Source organism: Quercus robur, chromosome 5 (genome assembly GCF_932294415.1).
Source record: "Quercus robur chromosome 5, dhQueRobu3.1, whole genome shotgun sequence".
NCBI lineage: Eukaryota > Viridiplantae > Streptophyta > Magnoliopsida > Fagales > Fagaceae > Quercus > Quercus robur.
In genome coordinates this window covers 6,457,014-6,480,020 of record NC_065538.1, presented here as the reverse complement: position 1 = coordinate 6,480,020, position 23,007 = coordinate 6,457,014, and the positions used below count along the sequence as shown (strand labels likewise).

The 23,007-nt window shown below is 33.0% G+C and overlaps 1 long non-coding RNA gene and 1 pseudogene across 1 annotated transcript; both read left to right on the top strand.

Annotated features, from left to right (window-relative positions):
- The first annotated feature begins 7,328 nt into the window (after positions 1-7,328).
- LOC126724948 (uncharacterized) lies at positions 7,329-12,111 on the top strand. Its single transcript, XR_007655202.1, has 2 exons — positions 7,329-7,648; positions 11,619-12,111. It is a non-coding gene; the product is annotated as an uncharacterized LOC126724948 (long non-coding RNA).
- Positions 12,112-13,103: 992 nt separating this feature from the next.
- On the top strand, positions 13,104-22,680 carry LOC126727729 (uncharacterized; annotated as a pseudogene).
- The last annotated feature ends 327 nt before the right edge of the window (positions 22,681-23,007 follow it).

Here is a 23,007-nt window from a genome sequence, read left to right as displayed (position 1 = left end):
TTTTTTTTTAAATTTTAAACACAAAAATTGAAACATTTTCAAGAATTTAAGGATAAAAAATAAATTTTTAGTAAAATTTAAGGATGTATATATATATATATATATATATGTGGGGTCATGGGCCCAAAATCATACAATGGGGCGAGGGGCTTTGGCCGAAAGCGTGGTAGTCCAAGTCTGAGGATGAATATCTCTTCGAACCAGCTAAAGCATGGTTAGATATAAGTTCTAAATAGTCAGAGTGACCTTCTAGGAAGTTCTAAATGATAGGAACTCAGGAATATCTAAGGGAAAGCTACTAATACCGCATTTATGTGGACAAGACCACTGAACAGTGCTATCTCGATTACCGCAACTTACAGAACGCCAGAGAGGGTGTCTGATGGGACAGGCACTCAAGTATAGGTTTGGATGATCAACAAGTGGAAGGCCAAGGTCGTTCAAATGAGACTATATAATAGGAGAAACTCACCATGGAAAAGGGGTCCAGGGGATTAATAGAGAAAGTACTATAGCAATCTCAAGAATTCCTGTAATCATTCTCATTCAATATTTATTAGAACAAAACTCCTCGGATTGTGCCAAGGACAAACTTTCTTTGATAAACTCAGTTCATCTCTGTTTGATTGTCAGGAACACCATATTAACTGTTATCCATGCACTAAAACCTAGCTCTTTGACCCACTCTCTACAAATTTATTGTACTGTGCTCACTGGTCCAAGATCTCATACACCTTGGGTTTGGGCTGCAAAACATGTCCCTACAATTGGCGTCGTCTGTGGAAAGAGCTTGAGTGTTAGTGAGTGCAACTGTTAATCATGGTAGGATCAAGCTCCCATCAGCAAGAGTCCCTAAAGAAGGCCATTTTGGCGGTGGTGCATGCTACACGAAAGCTTCTCCATTATTTCCAAGAACACACACAGTTGTTGTCATAACTCAACTTCCGCTCAGGTTTACACTTCGAAGTACTGATTACGCGAAGATGATTGCTAAATAGGGCACAGTTCTAGGGGCTTCTGACATCAAGTATATGTCCCGTACCTCTGTCAAGGGGCTAGTTCTTGTGGGTCCAGTAGCCCGGTTCGCTGAATCCCCATTGGAGAAAGAAGCCGAGAATCAAGGCATGGATGGAAAATTGGTTGACACAATCTCCCTGCAAAAACCCCTATTCTGGAAGGAATATATTGATATCTTCTAATCTTTTGAAGCAGTTAAACAAAACCTTAACTATGCCGGGTCCTCGGATCTCCTGCTTTGGAGAAATTAACACACACTGGCATCTTTTGAAGCGGTTAAACAGAACCTTAGCTACGCCGAGTCCTCGGACCTCCTGCTTTGGGGAAATTAACACACACTGACATCTTTTGAAACGGTTAAACAGAACCTTAGCTGGGTCCTTGGATCTCCTTCTTTGGAGAAATTAACACACACTGGCATCTTTTGAAGCGGTTAGACAGAAACTTAACTACGCCGAGTCCTCGGACCTCCTGTTTTGGGGAAATTAACACGCACTGGCATCTTTTGAAGCAGTTAAACAAAACCTTAGCTATGCTGGATCCAAGGACCTCCTGCTTTGGGGAAATTAACACGCACTGGCATCTTTTGAAACGGTTAAACAGAACCTTAGTTATGTCAAGTCCTCGAACCTCCTGTTTTGGGGAAATTAACACATTGGCAATATCAAAAGCCCAATTCTCATTGGCAACATCAAAACCTAATTCTCATTGGCAATATCAAAAACTCAACTTACATTGGCACTATTAAAAGCCGAAGATAACTACTTGGCACTATTTATCGAAAGGCCAAGGTTATCAATATTTGACAAAATGCTATACCATAATTATTTCACTTGAAAGTTCAATAATGAATAATACTTTAGATTCTTAAACCTATAATATTACAAGCTCATGGAATTTATGGATTATCTACTCTTAAAACCCATGGCGATCATCTTATAAAAACCCATGGAAAGATATGATTATTAGACCCATGACATTTATTTATTTCATATTATAAACTCATGTTCACTATCTATCTTACATCACAACATCCATAATATTTATTTCCAAAACTTATGGTAATTATTCATCCTATATGTCCATTATGATTATCTATAGAGAAACTCATGAGAACATCACATTATTCCATTATAGTGATTGTTACCATATTTAAAACTCATAATAAATATTATTCTCAAGAAAAATATTGGAAGTCATTATTTAAAAAGTCTCAAAGAAAATATCATTTACAAAGTAATCCATAGCAAAAATTATGAGAAACTATACAAGTTGTTATTTAAAGCCCATGAGAATTAATACCCAAAATCTATCACGAATATTTATTAAAGCTTATGGATTCATTTTATTTCTACTAACAACTAAAGCCCATGAGAAGTAAAAAACCCATGGCAAAGCATGCCCATTTTGTAGGCCCAAGAATCTCATGGAGTAGGGAACAAGCCCAAGCAAAGAAAGCGCCATGTGGCCTAACTAAAGGTGCTGAAATGGAGCAATTCCAGCCCAAAAAGGTCCCAACAAGGGGCTTGAAAGTGGGCAACCAGCCCATGTTCATCCCTACCTAAAAAGCAACTAGAGACTCCTACAAGAGAACCAAGCCTTTGAGGATGAACTAGGGGCTGTCCCATCAGTTTTCTGTCACCCTCTACCTGACGTGAACAATGCCCAAGGGTTGTCACATCAGCTGCAGTCTAAAGAATGATGGAACTCCATCATCTTCCTCAAGACTGCACCTCCAGTGGAAGGAGAGCTAAAACCAAATTATTCAAACTCCAACAAATTAATACTAAAAATGTTAAAAACGTTCAAGACGTGATTCATGTGCCAAGCCCATGAATTCTAAAGGGGAAAAATTGGGAACATATGATTTAGAGGGCATAAAGGGATCTCTAGTGGAACCCCCTAAAGTGGACTAAGAATTTGACACCTAGTTTGGGGTGTTGAATCTTACTTCTTGGGGACCAAATCTCGGTTGCAACATTAGGATTCGCTCTTGATACACGCCTCAATCACATTCATTAAGCTCAGCCCCAGAAAACGTGGCATTTAATGCAAAGCACTCTAAAATCCCATCATTACCCAAAGAAGCAAGGCAGCCCCTAAAGTAAATCTTCTTCTTCTGACCAAAAATCTTAGGAAGCTTAACCTTGATTCATCACCTCTGATTAGTCATACGTTTTTGGATTCTTATCAATTAATGCTTCTCTAAAACCCCATTATAAAAACATACACACCTCAGCCCACAGGAGGGGGGAACCACTCCCTCTGAAAACTCCTGATCTATTTGCCATTTTACTAGTGGTTTAACTCTCTTCAAGCTCACTACTCATCCCCTTTGGCCCACACTCATCTAATCTCAGATATTCTTTTCTCCCCTTCAGCCCACACTCTCCTTTAAAACTGTTGGTTTGTTTACTACTTTGTTGGTGGTTTAGCTTTCCTCAAGCTCACCACTCATCATCTTTAGCCTACACCCATCTAATCTCAGATACTCTTTTCCCCCTTTCACACAATCACAGCCCATAAATGTCTTTCAACTAGTCATAAACAGCCCACCACTCACAAAAAAGTCTTAATCTTAGTATTAATCCCATCTCACTCACTCCAAATAATCCGCATTCACCTCATTCATGCCTTATAAATACACCCTCATCAAAAATCTTAGTTTAACACTTGCTGCACTAAGTTGGGATCTCTCTCTCCCTTCATTCCATCCTATTTTTCTCTTTTATTTGTAACTATGAAGCCTTTAATCCTTGTTTAGTATTATTATAATAAAGGTCATAATGTTTTGGAAACTATGGAAGTTTTCCCTTATGTTGACTTAATAATAATAAGGAAAAATATGATTTTTTACAATGTAAACACACTTACTAACCTGAAATTACCCTACCGCTGGAGATAATACCATACAATTAGAGGACTGATTTGAACTATCGGACCAGGACCATTAATGTACTAATTAAGTATTGTAACGTGTTTTTCATTGGGCTTTTGTTGCTGTTTTGTCATGTGCAGCCTTTGTTTCTTACTTGGATAGACTTTGTCATCACACCGAAAGCCTTTGGGTACCATCTCAAGAGCCCATAGTCGAGTTTCGGCTTGGCTTCCCAGCATCTTAGATAGAGGCATCAATTTCCCCCTCGACAAGTTTCAAAAGTGTTTCAATTCAGGCCTTCCACTAACTTCTGTTAATACTCTACCGTTAAGTGCATTTTTTTTTCTTCTTCAGTTTTTTATATTAAAAAATGCAAAAAAATAATTTAAATTAAAAAAAAAAAAATTTAAGAAATCCCATAACACACCACAAACCCAGCGCACAAACAACAAAAAATTTCTTTACATTGATCACGAGATTCATAGCACACAAACAACAAAAAATTTCTTTGCTTGTTTTATATGGAGACCATTGCTTTCCTTTATTATGCAGTCTTCATTTTTTTTTTTTTGTTCATAAAATGTGTAACAGTGGAATAACCATTCAAGTCTGTAGGAGGCACTTGTTTCTTTTATATTCGGTTGCATCTAATAGAGCAGTATCTACACAACCAAAAATGGCATCCAAACGGACCCAAAATTTTAATATACAAATTCAGAATAAAGCACAGCAAAAAACTATCTAACATCAACCATCAATAACATATACAATTTACAAATTCCCTACCCACAAACATTGATTATTTATTCAACAATGAAACAATGTTTCTGGGTTTTTCTTTTTTTGCGGTTCATTTGGTTTTTACAAACAAAATCAGAAATAAGAAAAGATTTGACTAAAAACTAAACTTGAAAACCCAAATCAGATCAGAGAGAGAAAGAATCCAAGGACACCCATATTGGATTGGAGAGAAAGAATCCAAAGACATAGACAAAATCGAAGAGGGAGCTTAACCGGGTTGTTCACCAAATCCAAAAGACTTTGAAACCAACCAAACACCATAGCCCAGCCGTGGGTTGGAACTCCAATGAAGGTTCGATGAGAAAACGTAGAGAGAGGAAGACTGGCCTATTCGAACCGAGTTAAGAGAAAGACAACCCCCGCCAATCAAGGATAGTCTTCAGTGACCGATGAGGAGTAGAGACCGGTTGACCTTGGTGGTTGGCCATGAATGAATCTTGGAGAGGAGCTCCTTGGGTCCAACCTAGAGAGAGTGGCTAGGGGAACAAAGTTGTTTACTGAGCCCAGTCTCTTCTTCTTCTTCTTCTTCTTCTTCTTCTTCTTCTTCTTCTTTTTTGTTTTTTTTTAATTCAAATTAGTTTTCTGCAATTTTTTAATATAAAAAACTAAAGAAGAAGAAAAAAAAAAAAAAAAAACACTTAACGATAGAGCATTAATAGAAGTTAGTGGAAGGCCTGAATTGAAACACTTTTGAAACTTAAAAGATTGAATTGACCGAAACTAAAGTTAGAGGACTGAAATGATAAAAGGTAAAACTTAGAAGGTTAGTTTTGCTCTTTTTGTTTCTTATTTATGGATCCAAATTATGTACCTCCTATTTTAAACATGGATTGTATTGCTGTAGTGACTCCTTGACTTATTCATAGTAGTACTATTATCAATGATTAATATGCTCCTTATTTACCAAAATAAATAATATAAAAATTGGGTACCTCCACCCAAGATCTCACATTTAAACACATTTATGAGAACTCATTCAAATTCTAGGGACAAAAATCTTATCCACATTAATTGCAGATGCCAGCCACCTCTTACTTGCCAATGCTTATTTATTTAACAACTTTTTTGTAAATGCTTATTTATTTAACAACTTTTTTGTAAGAACCTATAAGTATTTTTGAAATATGTAAAAAAGATTGAAAACAAAAGAAGAGAAAACCATACATTACCTTCTTTTATGAATTCTCCACACTAAATGTGCCATAATTGCACGAAAAAACATCTTGCAATATCATTTTTATATCATAGGATGCTAAAAACAACATTCAAAGACATGATTTATTTAGAAAATGATTTCTTCCCATTCAAATTCTCTAATTTCTTTCAATTTTTATTCATACGTGACTTGAGATATGGATAAAAAGTAAAACCTAAAATAAATTAAACACACAAAATCAACTAATGCTACACTCACAATTGACTAGAACTTGGAGGGGATTTCGCCTCGATCCATGACATATGAAAGCTGGAGTGGAAAAAAAAAAAAAAAGAAGGTGACGTAACCTGCTAGACTTTTTTGCATTGGGATTTAAGAACTACTTGAAATAAAAAATTTAGCACTAACCCTTATGTTTTTCTCTGAATCATCACTCTTAACGATACTTACTAGTTATGCCGTTCATGTGCACAGTAAACTCACTTGTATACCCTTTGTCTTTTGCAATCCATTTTAGGGGAACATTACCAGCAACAAAAAAATTCAAAATAAATGATTGGCACATCTTTGTGCATGGTTTGGGTGTCATTATCGATGTTGTAGCTCAACTCAACTCAACACTAATAATTTCACCGATTGAAAGCTGGAGTGGAAAAAAAAAAAAAAAGAAGGTGACGTAACCTGCTAGACTTTTTTGCATTGGGATTTAAGAACTACTTGAAATAAAAAATTTAGCACTAACCCTTATGTTTTTCTCTGAATCATCACTCTTAACGATACTTACTAGTTATGCCGTTCATGTGCACAGTAAACTCACTTGTATACCCTTTGTCTTTTGCAATCCATTTTAGGGGAACATTACCAGCAACAAAAAAATTCAAAATAAATGATTGGCACATCTTTGTGCATGGTTTGGGTGTCATTATCAATGTTGTAGCTCAACTCAACTCAACACTAATAATTTCACCGATATTTTCAATGTTCAAGTGCTTCACAAAATTTTGCAAAAATAAAATAAAACTTTGAATATTATCAATTTTGAATATTATTCAATCCCATGGATGAGAAAAAATAAAGAAAGGTAAAATATTCCAACATTTTCAAGTTTAGATAAGGATATTACGGTTTCTTATATGGATGTTTCTTTCATATTTTATATAACCAAAGAATGAATTGAATTAAAGATATCCCAAAGGAGAAAGGGTGGCAATCCAATCCCATCCAATCATATGGAAAATCATAAAAATATATAAATAATAATAATAATAATAATAATAATAATAATAATAATATATGGTGGCATTAGTTGTAGCACGAAATGAGGAAAATGAGGATGAACAAGCAATTTTTGTGGGGCCCAAAAACATGAACTGGCAGAATTGAGAATCCAACGGTAAAGTAGTGGCTTCTGAGTTCGCAAACAGGTATTAGCCATTAGATTAATGTTTTAGAGCGCGCTTTTTTTTTTTCTTTTTTTTTCTCTCTCTCTCTCTCTCTCTCTCTCTCATATTTGGTTTGTGCTTTGATTAAAAAACGGAGAGAGTTTAGTTAAAACAAGGAACGTGGGAAAGGCAACACACAAAAAAAAAAAACAAAACAAAACAAAAAAAAAAAAAAAAAAACGAGATTATTATACAAACACTCTCTCTCTCTCTCTCTCTCTCACCTTCTACTCTCTTAAACCCTAGCACCCGAGATTCCGATACTGAGAGATCAGAAGTATTTCACTTCTTCTCCACCGACAATAACTCGTTCAGTACTTGTTGCCCACTGCTTCTCTCTCCTCTGCTCTGCCTGTAAGTTCATTTCAACTCTTTTTCTTTTTTTTGCTATTCCAATTTTCTTATTTCGAATTTGTTTGTATTAGGAAATTTTTATTCTTTGTTTGGTTTCTGGGAAAATAGAGGACAAAAGAGAGAAACGAAATATTGAAATTAGGTTTTTGGTGGTCAGAATTTTTGTCTGATTTCCTTTAGGAAGCCCGACCTTGTATAATTTTTTATTTTTTTAATGGTATTAACATTATTGAATTTGCGGTTGTCTGAAGATATAGATACGAATGTAGCTACTTATTGTTGTCTGAATTATTTGTGTTTAGTTCTGATGATTATTTCTTGAGTCATTTAAGTTGGGAAAAGTGGAATGGTGAGTGATGTGGGTGCGCGAGCGGGCCAATTTTTTGTTTTTTGGTTAGTAAGAATAAGTTTATTGAATAGAGACTACTTCATGAAAAAAAAAAAACACGAAGCAGCCTAAAAAATTACAACTTGAAAAATATCTACGAATGAGTTGACTCTGTGAAAGATTGAACATAATTTCCATATATGAAACCCGAAGCAAAAGACCACTCATAAAGAGAACTAATGAAGGAAGCTAGCAGTGGAGTTGCGTGTGCCTTTTGATGTAAATAGGTAATGGTAAGTGATGTATGTGCGCATTATGGCAAAATCGAGAATGTTGGGACAACCCTTAGGAGGGATGATTTGGTGAAAGTGAATTTCTAGAAAAAAGAGGGGGGAGAGGGAGGGGGAGGGGGGGTTAGATTGATATCAGGTAGGATTTATATATTTTCCTTCTTTTTTTTTTTTTGGAAATGTGGATTTATCTTTTACTGGAACCCGTTATTCATTAGAAAGGTGCAGGATTGGGAATTCGAAGACATGTATTAGTTAATGGCTGTCCTATATACTATAAAGTTAAATTGCGGGGAGGGAGACAATTTATAATGGATCCCTTTGAGGACACAAGGCTTCGAAGTGAGGAGTTATTATATAAGGCTCTGAGAGGAGGTTGGTAAGCTTATGTTCCATCAATTGTGTGTCATTAGGTGAGACCTTCGCTACATGTGACCTTAGGGTTAATCATATTGGATTGGTGCTTTATGTGCAAAAGATAGGGAGAGAGTGTGTACTGGGAATTGATATTTGGCGTGTCTTGGGTAATGCCTTCTTTTGTGTTGGAATTTTTATCTTGTTGGAAAGGATGTTTTGGTAAGAGAAGCAATGGGGAGATTTGGAACGCTGTTTCCCCGTGTATAATCTAATGCATTTTGAGAGAAAGAAATGTCTGCTGCTTTGAAGGGAAAGAGAAGCATACCATGAAGTTGAAGTATTTAGTTTAGAAGCCGTTATCTTGTTGGAAAGGACGTTTTGGTAAGAGAAACAATGGAGAGATTTGGAACGCTGTTTCCCCGTGTATAAGCTAATGTCTTTCGAGAGAAAGAAATATTTGGTGCTTTGAAGGGAAAGAGAAGCATGCCTTGAAGTTGAAGTATTTAGTCTGGAAGACTTTGTATGACTGGACTTCGACTTGTTAGGCTTATTCCACTGTTGACTTTCTATAGTTCTTGGACCTTGAATTTTCATTAACATCTTTCATATAAATTTTTAATTATTTTTTTAACTGGGCTTTCCACTTGTATACCTGCCATTAACTAGGGTTGCACTCCTTTATTTTTTTTAAATGGATTTTATCACTTATCAAAAGGGTGTGTTTGAACTTTGAAGTAAGCATAACTAATATCTCTATTGATAGAGATGCCAATGAACTCATTTGACTATGATCAGTGGAATAAATAATAAGATTAAACAAAGAGAGCTAATGTTATATTAGACATAAGAGATTTTTTTTTTTTTTTTAATTATTATTTTTTTTCACTTCATAATCAATGTTGGTAAAAGCGTTGAGTGCACTTAAGCTCATAGGCCTCTTGGAGCTTAGGAGCAAAGTACAAGTGCACCCTTGATTGAAGTGAACTGCACATATTTCACAAATAATATATAATAACTTCTGATGCAAAGATAAATAACATGTAATAGAAAAAGTTAATAAACTCAAAATATTAATATATTTTGCCTATTAGCCAAAATGGTGCAATTGCACAAAGTTTCGTTAGTTCAAATTTTACGTAAGTTATTTCAATTTCTTAAATTTTTATGTAGTAAATTTGAAAACAATTATCAATGGACAATATGATAATAATCTATTCTTAGAAATTTTATACGTAATTCCCTTTTCTTTGACATTTTTTACCTATCAAAAAAAAAAAAAAAAAATTATACGTAACATTTTATATAGTTCTCGTGTTTTATAAAAATACATAACTGTGATATGTTCAATAGACAAAGACAAGCACAAGAATAGTAAATTATCCTTTTTTTGAGTTTTTTGATATGTTAACAAAAAAAGTTGTTTGTGTAATATAACACCTTAAGAATAGTGTTTGTATAATAAATCACTAGTCCTTGTCTTTTCCTTCAAGATCAAGTAGGTAATTTTAATGTTTCATATATTTTTTTAGCAAAAATTAAAAAAGCACACCCTTTTGAATATTAGCAAAAATAAAACTTTGAATGTTCAAGTGCTTCAAATTTAGACGACTATAATAAACGAAGGCAAAGTCAAATAGCTGAAATGAATTCTAATGAAACTTAAAGAGTAGGTTTTGCATTTTAACTTTTTTTTTTTTAATTACATAATCATCCATGTGTTACTATTTACTATCTTTTTTTTTTTTTTTTAAGTTACTACCTTCTCAAAAAGAAAAAAACAAAATTTCTGTAAAATATAAACACCAAAATAATATTTTAATCTTTTTATTTGGGTAAAATATTATTTTGGTTATAAATTAAAGAAAAATTTTGCTTTCCGTTCTTAAAAAAATTTTCCGTAAATTTTGTAAAAAGATTTTTTTTCTTCAATAATTTAGAGTAAAAAAAAAAAGAAAATAAAGAAAATAATTTTTTTTAATAGTTTAGAGATAATTTTTTTTTTAAGTTTAAACACAAAAATTGAAACATTTTCAAGAATTTAAGGATAAAAAATAATTTTTTAGTAAAATTTAAGGATATATATATATTAACTTTTACAAAAATGTGATACTATATATTCAAATAAAAAAATGTGATACTATAAATTGACAAAAATTAAACCATAGGATTAATTTGGTTGCTTGTTGGCCCATAAAGGCCCATAATGCCATTCATTTATATTCAACGTTTTGGGCTTTTGTTTCATAAAAAAAGAGAAAAGAAAAAAAGACAAAGAGTTTTGGACTTTTGGGCTTCTAGGCTCTAGCCTTCTTCCTCATCAAACTCAAACAAAAACGACCGCGTATCATTCCATCCATCTCACCCCCCAAATCTGAACCCAACATTAATTTGTGCTCACTTCTCAACCATTGGATCTCATCTCTTGCCCACCTTATATTTAACACACTTCCCCCAAAGCACAAAAACCTAACCCTAATCTCTCACACTGTGTGCTGCCTTTATTCGTATACATATACTAAATCAAATTTATTGAATGAAACTGATTCGATTGGCCGTTGCTGTATAAATGTGACAGATGAAACTCCTTTAATGCATCAGCTATAGGCAACTGCTTAATGGTCACTTTTATTATCATGTTGAACCAGATGTTTCAATCCTGCCAGGCATGTTTCATTCATTGGACCAACTGTCTAGTTCTAGGTTCGTGTCTAACATATGGTCATATACACTTCTTTGAAGGTACACTAAAACAACAAAGATGGAGTCATAGCTATGAGAAGTCATCAACAAATTGGTATATACTAAAACAAGTTGTAAACTACAAAATAGTTTGAGAATATGTAGTTGATCCATTTCAAAGACAATGCTAGAGCAGTGAAATGATTTTCTTGTCCATGATAAACAACCCCTTATTGATTTATTTGAACCATGTTATTTTCTTCTTCATTTTCTTGAAAACTGGGTCATCAAATGTTCTCTGCTTTTTGTGACGTAGGTGGTCAATGGAGATGAGAAGATTTCAGATTGGCAAGGGTGTATGGCTAGATTGATGGAGAAAGCTGGACAACAGCTTCAATAATAACACCCAAACCATGCTAAAAAAATGTGCCAATCATTTATGTTTACTTGTTTTTCTTTGTTGTTGGTGATGTTCTCATGAAATGTTTTGCAAGAGAAAAGGGCATTACAAGTGAGTTTGTTTTACACATGAATTGCATAACCATTAACTAGTAATGATTCAGAGAACATAAGTGTTAGTGCTAAATTTCTGATCTCAAGCAGTTGCCAAAGCCGGACACAGATAATCTAGTAGGCTACATCAACTTTTTTCCACTCCAGTTTTGATATGTCATGCATAATCGTCTTTTAATGTCTCTATTAGCGGCATATGACATCTTAGAAATGTTATTGCAAGATGTTTTCTCATGTAATTAAGGCATATGTGGTGTGGAGAATTCACAGAAGGTGTATTGGATCACATTAGTGTATGATTTTCTTCTTCTTCTATTAGTGTGGAGATTTCAACAGTAGTTTTTTTTTAAAAACCAACATAACAACTTTTATTATAAAAATAAAAAATAAAAAATAAGAAGCCAACTTAAGTACATTGGAAATGTACTATAGTGGCAAAATATCAAAAGCCCAAATTACAATGATCAAATAAAAGAGGAAGGGAAAAAGAAGAACAAGATGGCAAAACTAGACTCTATACAAGGAGAGTCGGGAGGAAAAAAGACTTAATCTCAAGAATAGACTGCTCACAGTTCTCAAAGCATCTAGCATTCCATTCCCGTCATATACACTGTTACAAACAATGTGGCATAAACGTGAGACCAATTGGGTAGAGGCACCCACATTGACACAAACTCTTTTTACTCTCCTAAATCCTAATAATCAACAATATAAAAGGAAACAGAAATATAGGGAAAAAAAAAATGTTGGTGTATGGAACAATCTTTACATTCTTAGCTGTCTAATTCTCCACTTCATGTGGAAAGCAAGTATTTTAAATCACACATTTCCCATTTTTATCACAAACTCGTGCGATTCCCCAGATCTATGTTATTGTCTTTTTCTTTTTTCTTTTCCAAATAAGATAGTGTCTTCTTTATTAGTTTTGTCCCACATTGCTAAAGTACAACAAATACTTGTAATACACTATAGTAGCTGGTTAAACATATAATAATTGAAAGAGATACTATTGCTAAGAGGCCATTTGTCGAAAATGCAAGTAGCAATTTTTTTTGTTGGCATAATTCGATAGTTGGGGAGAGAGATTTAAACCTTAAACTTCTTTGTTAGAAACACTACGAGGTGCCAATTGAGTTACAAGACTATCGACAAAATGCTAGTAGCAAATTAAAAGCAAATTCTCTCTTCACATGAGATCCAATTTGTTCAACTTTAGAGAGTACATTAACCAAAGCACATTCAATTAATTATCTAATAATCCAATTAAACTTTTTATTGCTGTATTACAATGTTGGTCAGCCATATTGCTAGCAAGCAAGCATTCCATTTTGCATTGTTTCATAGGTCCAAGGATCAACATACATAAAGTCTCAACCAAAAATAGAATATATATATATATATATATATATATATAGTCAATTTCAAATATGGAAAATGTCAAGAACTTTTCTATTTCCATAATGAGTTGTTATTTTTCATTGGCTATTTTTCAAAGAACTCGAGTTCTTGGAACTCGAGTTACATGGCAAAGTTCACAGACTCGCACAAAGTTCACTACAAAATACTAATAGCACACCACCACACCACAATTCTCTAAACAAAAAAGTGTACTCACAACCATGGCCTCCACAGCCACCCCTTAAACCCTCAAAGCTCGCCTAAACAAAGCTAATGAAGAACCCCTCTACGGTCTCTTCCTCCTTAGCCTCTCTCCCACCCTAGCTAAAATCGCAGGCCATGCAGGCTATGACTTCGTCGTCGTTGACATGGAAGTATGGAACACGGCCATGGTGGCATCTCCGAAGCTCTCCCTGAGAGTTCTGCAGCATGGGCCAAGAACGCACTCGACTTAGGCCCACAAGGCCTCATGTTCCAAATGATTGACGACCCAGAGTTGGCCAAGAAAGCCGTCCCCTATTGTCGGTACCCACCAAATGGAGTCCGTGGAGCGGCCCACCCGATTGTGAGAGCCTCCAAGTACGGTATCGATGACGAGTATATAAAATTATTATAAACTAGCGTGAGAAAAGAGTTGTTGATTATGTGCCAGGTTGGGTTTTTCTTTCTTTTTTTGGCTAAATAAACATTAAAAAAAAAATACTATTTGAGAAAATAACAACATTTAGAAATTATTGTAAGATCTAGTAACTAGTTTTTCTTCGTTGAATTCGTCTCTTGAAATCTGATTTCAAAATTTTATATATATATATATATATATAATCTAAACTTAAGTAAACTTATCTCATAAGAAAATGAGATAACGAACACTCATCTTTTGCATATACAATACAAATCTTTTAGTGAAGTTTAATTCATGTTTTTGTGGAACTCCTCTCTTGTCTTTTTAAGGAAAAATTATGCAATACTTCAACGTATAATTGCGTCATACTCCATTTGGAACCAATTATTATGTGGAAAGAAAGTTATATAATTATGACTTGATGAGTCCATTAATGCACCCAATATTTGCCCATAAAATTACTCATTTTCAAGAGAATAGTTATATTTCCAAAATACCTTTTAAACAATCCTAATTAAGCAAAATAAAATTTTTAAATAATACTATTATTAACCAAAATTAGTTTGCAAGTTGAGTCCATGGAAGCTGTGAAGAATGTTAAGGATATAGCAGCTGTTGAAGGGGTTGACTGTGTTTTGTTCGTTTGACTTATGATGGTCGTTGGATTTGAGTGTCAACATGGGGTGGTTGAGGGAGCCAGTGAACGACAAAGTGAAGGAGATGATGAGGGTGGCTGAGAAGGCAGTGTTGGATTCCAAGAGTAAAACCTACTTGGCTGGGCTTGCAATCTCAAGTTCGTTGTTGAATAAATCTAGAAACACAATGACATACCAAATTTCACAACTTATTAAATTGTGCAACTATGATTAATGGACATTTTTCATCCACTGCTAACTTATGTGACCAATTGCTTTTCATTAACTACCTCACTAAGATAGTATTGACCATTAACTACCTCACTATGATTAAATAAGAGTTATGATAGTATTGACCAAGGATAGAAATGGTGTAAATATTCAATAAAACCCATAAAATAAAAGGTTTTTATCAATATCTTACCGTTGAAGAAAGAAAGTGGTCCATCAACACGAATAAGGTAGTCTTGTATATTATTTTGCTTGATTGGAACCATTTTTCTTTACTTAGATGTCTTTCTCCCCTCATTTCAGATGTTACGAAGTAGCATTATAAACTAGTGTACTTTTGATCGCCTTAATTAAGCTTCTCGTGCTTTATATTGGCATGCATTTTTCACTCGAAGTGTGTTCATTTCTTTATTATAGTCCTGTAAAAATGCTTTCCTATTTGCCGAATAATTTGAATAAAAGCCTTTATTTATTTATTTCATTCGAAAATCGAAATGTGTTCAAGCCGCTCCTTTTATTAAAAGGAATCGCCATGCGACTAGTGGTTCATGAATTTGTATTAGAATAGGTTAGCGGAAACCATAAAGCTAGAATGGGAAGCAACCAACAAATTAAAGAAATTTCTTAAGCGACCCAACCGACATATTTTCAATGAGCGTGAAGATGAAGACTTGTTTTGTCTAGTCAAACGATGTCATATCAATGAAGTTTATGTCCTTTCGGTAAATAACTCAGATGATTTATTGAAATGCAAATTAGATGACTTTTTTTTCTTTTCTTTTTTTTTTTTTTGAGAATCATGCAAATTGGAGGACTAGCATCTTACATTGTTTTGGGTAAAGTATAATGTATCTCATTTGGTTTGATCGTTTCACAATTTACTTGACAAGAGTTTCATTTGCATCCCTAGCCTTAAGAGCACTCATATTAGCGGCTATATAATAAAAAATTGTGTAAAATTTATATAATTTTGCCTAAAATAGACACACGTTAGTCGGTGTATAATTATGTAAATTACAAGTTTATTATAGTTTTCGTGTAAATTTACACTAGTACTATTCATTTTGCATTTAGTTTTTTTATTATTTATTTTTACATATTTCGTTGATGAAAGAAGATAATGGATAGTGATCGTTGTATATAAAAATAGAGAAACAATTTAAAAAATCAAGAAAATTAGATATTTTAATGAAATTGGTGTAAAATAGATAATTTGATGTGAGTTTTTTTGAAAAATGAGTATATAAAATAAAAAATAATAGGTTCTTATACTAAAATAGACAGAAATTTGTGTACGAGCCGATACGAATGCTATATATAGTTGAACTTAGACATTGTTTGTTTTAATGAAAAACCTTATGAAAAATAGTTTTCCATATTTTTCTATGTTTTGTAATTTCTAAAACAAGTTGTGAAAGAAAAACTATCACTTAACTTCCCTTATTTAGCTTGGAATAAAATATAGTTGTTTTTTTCTAAAATTTTCTAGAAAAAAACTCTATCTCACATGAATTCAAAGAAGGAAAACAACATTATCTCACATAAAGCTAAATACAAAAAGTTAAAAATAGTTTTCCAACTTATTTTAAAGTTACTACCAAACATAGAAAAATGAGACAGTGTTTAGGGCATAAAGGTATGTAGCATATGGTGATATAGATCGAGTGTAATATTTAATTTTTGTTGTCATCTAAATTTTTTTTGCAATTTTGTTTCTTCAAAACTCTATATTAACGTAGACTTCAAGAAGTTTAGGGTATTTGATTTTTACTTGTATTCCTTTTAGGAGGAGTGTATATATATATATATATATATATATACACACACAGTTATTAGGTTTATTTTTTCATTCTCCAACCTATTGTACAATTTTTTGGTTTAGTCTTCCATTCTTCCATCTACAGCACCTAAAAAGGTATGTATTTGTATACTATGATTTTATTATTATTATTATAATCAAATTGAATAGGTTTTTGTTTAATTACTATAACATGTTTTACTTCTCAATTCTCATCATATCTCAATGCTAATGAAGTTATTTACTTCACAATTCTCATCATATCTTAATGCAAACTTATTGCCAAGGTTTTAACTTCTAGTTTTCTTAATTAAAAAAAAAAATCTTGAAGTTTTTGTGTGTGTGTGTGTGTGTATACTCTCTTTTTTCTTTTGTAGGGTGAAACACACCCGAGTTTTGGTGTCTCCTCCCCATCTTTCAAAAAAAAAAAAAAAAAATTCTCATGTAAGTTTCTCTACTTTGATTTGTTAAAGTTTAGTAATTCGGATTGTTCTTGATTATTGAATTGAGTTTATCACTTAAATATGCTTTCAATTATTATTTTTGGATTGTTTATAATTATTAATTGAATTCAAGGTTTTTGTATTTATATCTGCAATGGTGATTACTTGAGCTTAAAAGCTTAATATATATTATGCAAACTCTCTTAATACTTTTTTAGGCATCTCATTTTATATTAGTTACATAGTTTTTTCTCAGGAAAAAAAATAAAAGAAAAGAAAAAGAGCTACATAGTTATCAATCATCTTCCATTACTAGACTTATATTTGATATATATATATATATATATACATATATAAACTTTAGTCTTACACAATATGCATACATTATATAACCCAACGTAAAAGATTACTTTATTTTTATTATTTAATTTTAATTAAACTAATAAAAAAATTTATTTAGTTTACACATGATTCTTGATTAAGCCGTATATCGCACGAGCATAATATTAGTCTACAAATATTTTTAAGTTATACATGTATGACATCTACAAATAATACATGTATGATATCTACATTTTAACTTTTTATTAAAACAAATGCACACAATATCACATCTACAATATATTGCAATAATAATAGTAAATTGTATGACATCTACAAATATTTTTAAGTTATACATGTATGACATCTACATTTTTTACTTTTTTTTTTATAAAATGCGCACAATATCACATCTACAAATATTGCAATAATAGTAACTTTTTCTTTTTACTATACATGTATGACATCTACAAATAATAGTAACTTGTATGACATCTCCAACTAATTATTTTTAAGTTACTATTATGCCCACAATATCACATCTACGAATATTGCAATAAGATTTGTGAAATAATAGTCTATTGCTTCTTCACTTCGGACTTGTATGAAACTCTCCAACCTATTGCAATAGAAGATTTAAGAATTAGAAATATTTATTGCAATAACTTAAAATCATAAAAATTATTGCAATAATTTGATATCAATTAATTTTGCAATCTACTACAAAGAAAATTTTAAAGTGATATTTTATTGCAATGATGATATCATTGTAATAATTTGATATCAATTATTTTACAATCTATTGCAATGACAAACATAAAGCTAAGATATCATTGCAATAATTTGATATCAATCATTTTACAACATATTGTATGAAACTGTCTAACCTTGATTATTCAAAACCCAAAGCCTCCTCATACTAGTTTGCTATTATGCGATAAATGTCTTCTACGCACCCTTAATTAAAAAATAGCCTCTATGATCAAAATCATAATCAGCATTCTCAGCTTCTTTCATATAGTACAGGTCAGACTTCACAATCAAAGGAATCTTTCTGAAAAAAAATATCCCTGTTTTCTTCACTTAAGATATCCCTATCAACAAATTGATACTTTCCAGATTTAAACTAGTCACTTATTACTAGTTTTTGAGTATACAACTAAACATCAATATTCACTTTCATTCTTGCTGAGTATGTCATGTTTTGTAGTCGAGCATGCCTAGAAAGCATATTGAACTCCTTCACATTTCCTTCCTTACCCTAAAAGATTGGCAGATCAAGGATTACCTTCCCAAACCTAACCGAAGCATAGCACCACTAGTCCTCTCCCTTCTATGATGGGTTGAATCTAGGCTCAACGATTATCTCACCAAAAGAATTAAAGGCCCACTGGATACCATTCTTGATGAAGTCATTGTATGAGTTGATCTGGTGACTAATCAGACCAAACTCATTGAGGAATGAAACCGCTACCTTCTTACAAAAAACTTTCAAAAACTTTTCACCCAAATCATGTATGCTAGTTTACTCAAGAAATTCATCATCACTTGTATCCATCTCCAACCCCATTTGAAAATTGTATCCATCTCCACCCCCATTTGAATATGTTTCAAATGGGGTTACTATTATGCGCACAATATCACATCTACAAATATTGCAATAAGATTTGTGAAATAATAGTCTATTGCTTCTTCACTTTGGACTTGTATGAAACTCTCCAACCTATTGCAATAGAAGATTTAAGCATTAGAAATATGTGTTGCAATAACTTAAAATCATAAAAATTATTGCAATAATTTGATATCAATTAATTTAGCAATCTATTACAAAGAAAATTTTAAAGTGATATTTTATTGCAATGATGATATCATTGTAATAATTTGATATCAATTATTTTAGGCAAAAATGCAAAACTAACCCTCTAACTTTCATATTTTTTCATTTCGGTTTTCTAACTTTCAATTTTGTCATTTCAATCTTCTAACTTTCAATTTTTGTCAATGCAGGACTCCATTACAACTCAGTTAGTAGCTGCCATTAGAACTCCTGAAACGACACCGTTTTGCATTTTTTTTTCTAATTCAAAATTAAAAGAAAATAAGAAAAATCTGGAAAAAAATTAAAAAAAAAAAAAAAACGTTAAGGGGAACGACCCCTTCCCTTGAAATCAAAACAAAGATCTGAAGAACACCCAAATCATGTCTTTCTCTCTCTCTCAAAACTGAAACAACACGTACCCTCAAATGCGCTCTGCTCTTGAATGGACAACTTCGATCTCCGCCCAAAGCTAAGGGATTGTCCATAAGCATCCTTCTTCCACTCTGCATATCATATGCCGATAAACCAACACCTCTAAGCTCCTGTGCTAGATGCCTCTCACCCGTCTCCGGCATAGGGTCTTCCCAAGGATGATTAATCCTTAGGAATAGAGTCAAGCATAGTTCTCTGCTGCTGTTCTCTTACTTTTTTGCGCTCCTTTATAAGTGCAAACTGAAGTGCCGTTGCATGACTCAAAGACCCTTTTGGATTCTTAAAAATTTTAGCAGGTGACATATCCATTGAATACCTGCTCTGCCCGTGTAGAAAGACTGGTTCATCCTTATTCATCTCAATCTCAAGCTCCTCCTCAGCACCCTCTTCTTGATATAACAATCCATCTCCTTCATCATCATAAGTGGGATAGTCTGCAAGAGTCAAAACACCTGAAGCAATCAACTACTTCGCTTCCCACTTCTCTGGCGAACTAATCCTCTTCAACGGTCTACGGGAAGGAACAACATCATCGTCTTTAGATCTTTGTTTTGATTTCAGGGGAAGGGGAATGACGCTAATGTTTTCTCTTTTTTTCTTTTTTCTTTTTTCTTTTTTCCAGATTTTTCTTATTTTCTTTTAATTCCGAATTTAAAAAAAAAATGCAAAACGGCGTCGTTTCAGGAGTTCTAACAGCAGCCACTAACTAAGTTGTACAGAGTCCTGTATTGACAAAAACTGAAAGTTAGAGAACTGAAATGACAAAATTGAAAGTTAAAGGATTGAAATGAAAAAAGGTGAAAGTTAGAGAGTTAGTTTTGCATTTTTGCCATTATTTTACAATCTATTGCAATGACAAACATGAAGCTAAGATATCATTGCAATATGAAACAATTATCTATTACAGTGAATCATTGCAATAACTTAATTGGATTATTTTTGTCAATTATTTACAATATATTGCAATAATAGTAACCTTTTTTTTTTTTAATATACATGTATAACATCTAAAAATAATAGTAACTTGTATGACATTTACAACTAATTATTTTTAAGTCACTATTATGCGCATAATATCACATCTACAAATATTGCAATAAGATTTGTGAAGTAATAGCCTATTGCTTCTTTACTTCAGACTTGTATGAAACTCTCTAACCTATTGCAATAGAAGATTTAAGCATTAGAAATATTTGTTGCAATAACTTAAAATAATAAAAATTATTGCAATAATTTGATATCAATTAATTTTACAATCTATTATAAAGAAAATTTTAAAGTGATATTTTATTGCAATGATGATGTCATTGTAATATTTTGATATCAATTATTTTACAATCTATTGCAATGACAAACATGAAGCTAAGATATCATTGTAATATGAAACAATTATCTATTACAATGAATCATTATCTAAAGAGGATGATGTTGTTCCTTCCCGTAGACCGTTGAAGAGGATTAGTTCGCCAGAGAAGTGGGAAGTGAAGTAGTTGATTGCTTCAGGTGTTTTGACTCTTGCAAACTATCCCACTTATGATGATGAAGGTGATGGATTGTTATATCAAGAAGAGGGTGCTGAGGAGGAGCTTGAGATTGAGATGGATAAGGATGAACCAGTGTTTCTACACGGGCAGAGCAGGTATTCAATGGATATGTCACCTGCTAAAATTTTTAAGAATCAAAAGGGTCTTTGAGTCGTGCAACAGCACTTCAGTCTGCACTTATAAAGGAGCGCAGAAAAGTAAGAGAATAGCAGCAGAGAACTATGCTTGACTCTATTCCCAAGGATTTGAATCGTCCTTGGGAAGACCCTATGCCGGAGACAAGTGAGAGGCAGCTAGCATAGGAGCTTAGAGGTGTTGGTTTATCGGCATATGATATGCTAGAGTGGAAGAAGGATGCTTATGGACAATCCCTTAGCTTTGGGTAGAGATCGAAGTTGTCCATTCAGGAGCAGAGCACTTTTGAGGGTACGTGTTGTTTCAGTTTTGAGAGAGAGAGAAAGACGTGATTTGGGTGTTCTTCAGATCTTTGTTTTAATTTAAGGGGAAGGGTCGTTCCCCTTAATGTTTTCTTTTTCTTTCTTTTTTTTCCAGATTTTTCTTATTTTCTTTTAATTTCAAATTAGAAAAAAAAAATGCAAAACGGCGTCGTTTCAGGAGTTCTAATAGCAGCCACTAACTGAGTTGTAACAGAGTCTTGCATTGACAAAAATTGAAAGTTAGAGAACTGAAATGACAAAATTGAAAGTTAGAGGATTGAAATGAAAAAATGTGAAAGTTAGAGGGTCAGTTTTGCATTTTTACCATTATTTTGCAATCTATTGCAATGACAAATATGAAGCTAAGATATCATTGCAATATGAAACAATTATCTATTACAATGAATCATTGCAATAACTTAATTGGATTATTTTTGTCAATTATTTACAATATATTCCAATAATAGTAACTTTTTTTTTAATATACATGTATAACATCTACAAATAATAGTAACTTGTATGACATTTACAACTAATTATTTTTAAGTTACTATTATGCGCACAATATCACATCTACAAATATTGCAATAAGATTTGTGAAGTAATAGCCTATTGCTTCTTTACTTCAAGCTTGTATGAAACTCTCTAACCTATTGCAATAGAAGATTTAAGCATTAGAAATATTTGTTGCAATAACTTAAAATGATAAAAATTATTGTAATAATTTGATATCAATTAATTTTGCAATCTATTATAAAGAAAATTTTAAAGTGATATTTTATTGCAATGATGATGTCATTGTAATATTTTGATATCAATTATTTTACAATCTATTGCAATGACAAACATGAAGCTAAGATATCATTGTAATATGAAACAATTATCTATTACAATGAATCATTATCTAAAGAGGATGATGTTGTTCCTTCCCGTAGACCGTTGAAGAGGATTAGTTCGCCAGAGAAGTGGGAAGTGAAGTAGTTGATTGCTTCAGGTGTTTTGACTCTTGCAGACTATCCCACTTATGATGATGAAGGTGATGGATTGTTATATCAAGAAGAGGGTGCTGAGGAGGAGCTTGAGATTGAGATGGATAAGGATGAACCAGTGTTTCTACACGGGCAGAGTAGGTATTCAATGGATATGTCACCTGCTAAAATTTTTAAGAATCAAAAGGGTCTTTGAGTCGTGCAACAGCACTTCAATCTGCACTTATAAAGGAGCGCAGAAAAGTAAGAGAATAGCAGCAGAGAACTATGCTTGACTCTATTCCCAAGGATTTGAATCGTCCTTGGGAAGACCCTATGCCGGAGACAAGTGAGAGGCAGCTAACATAGGAGCTTAGAGGTGTTGGTTTATCGGCATATGATATGCCAGAGTGGAAGAAGGATGCTTATGGACAATCCCTTAGCTTTGGGTAGAGATCGAAGTTGTCCATTCAGGAGCAGAGCACTTTTGAAGGTACGTGTTGTTTCAGTTTTGAAAGAGAGAGAAAGACATGATTTGGGTGTT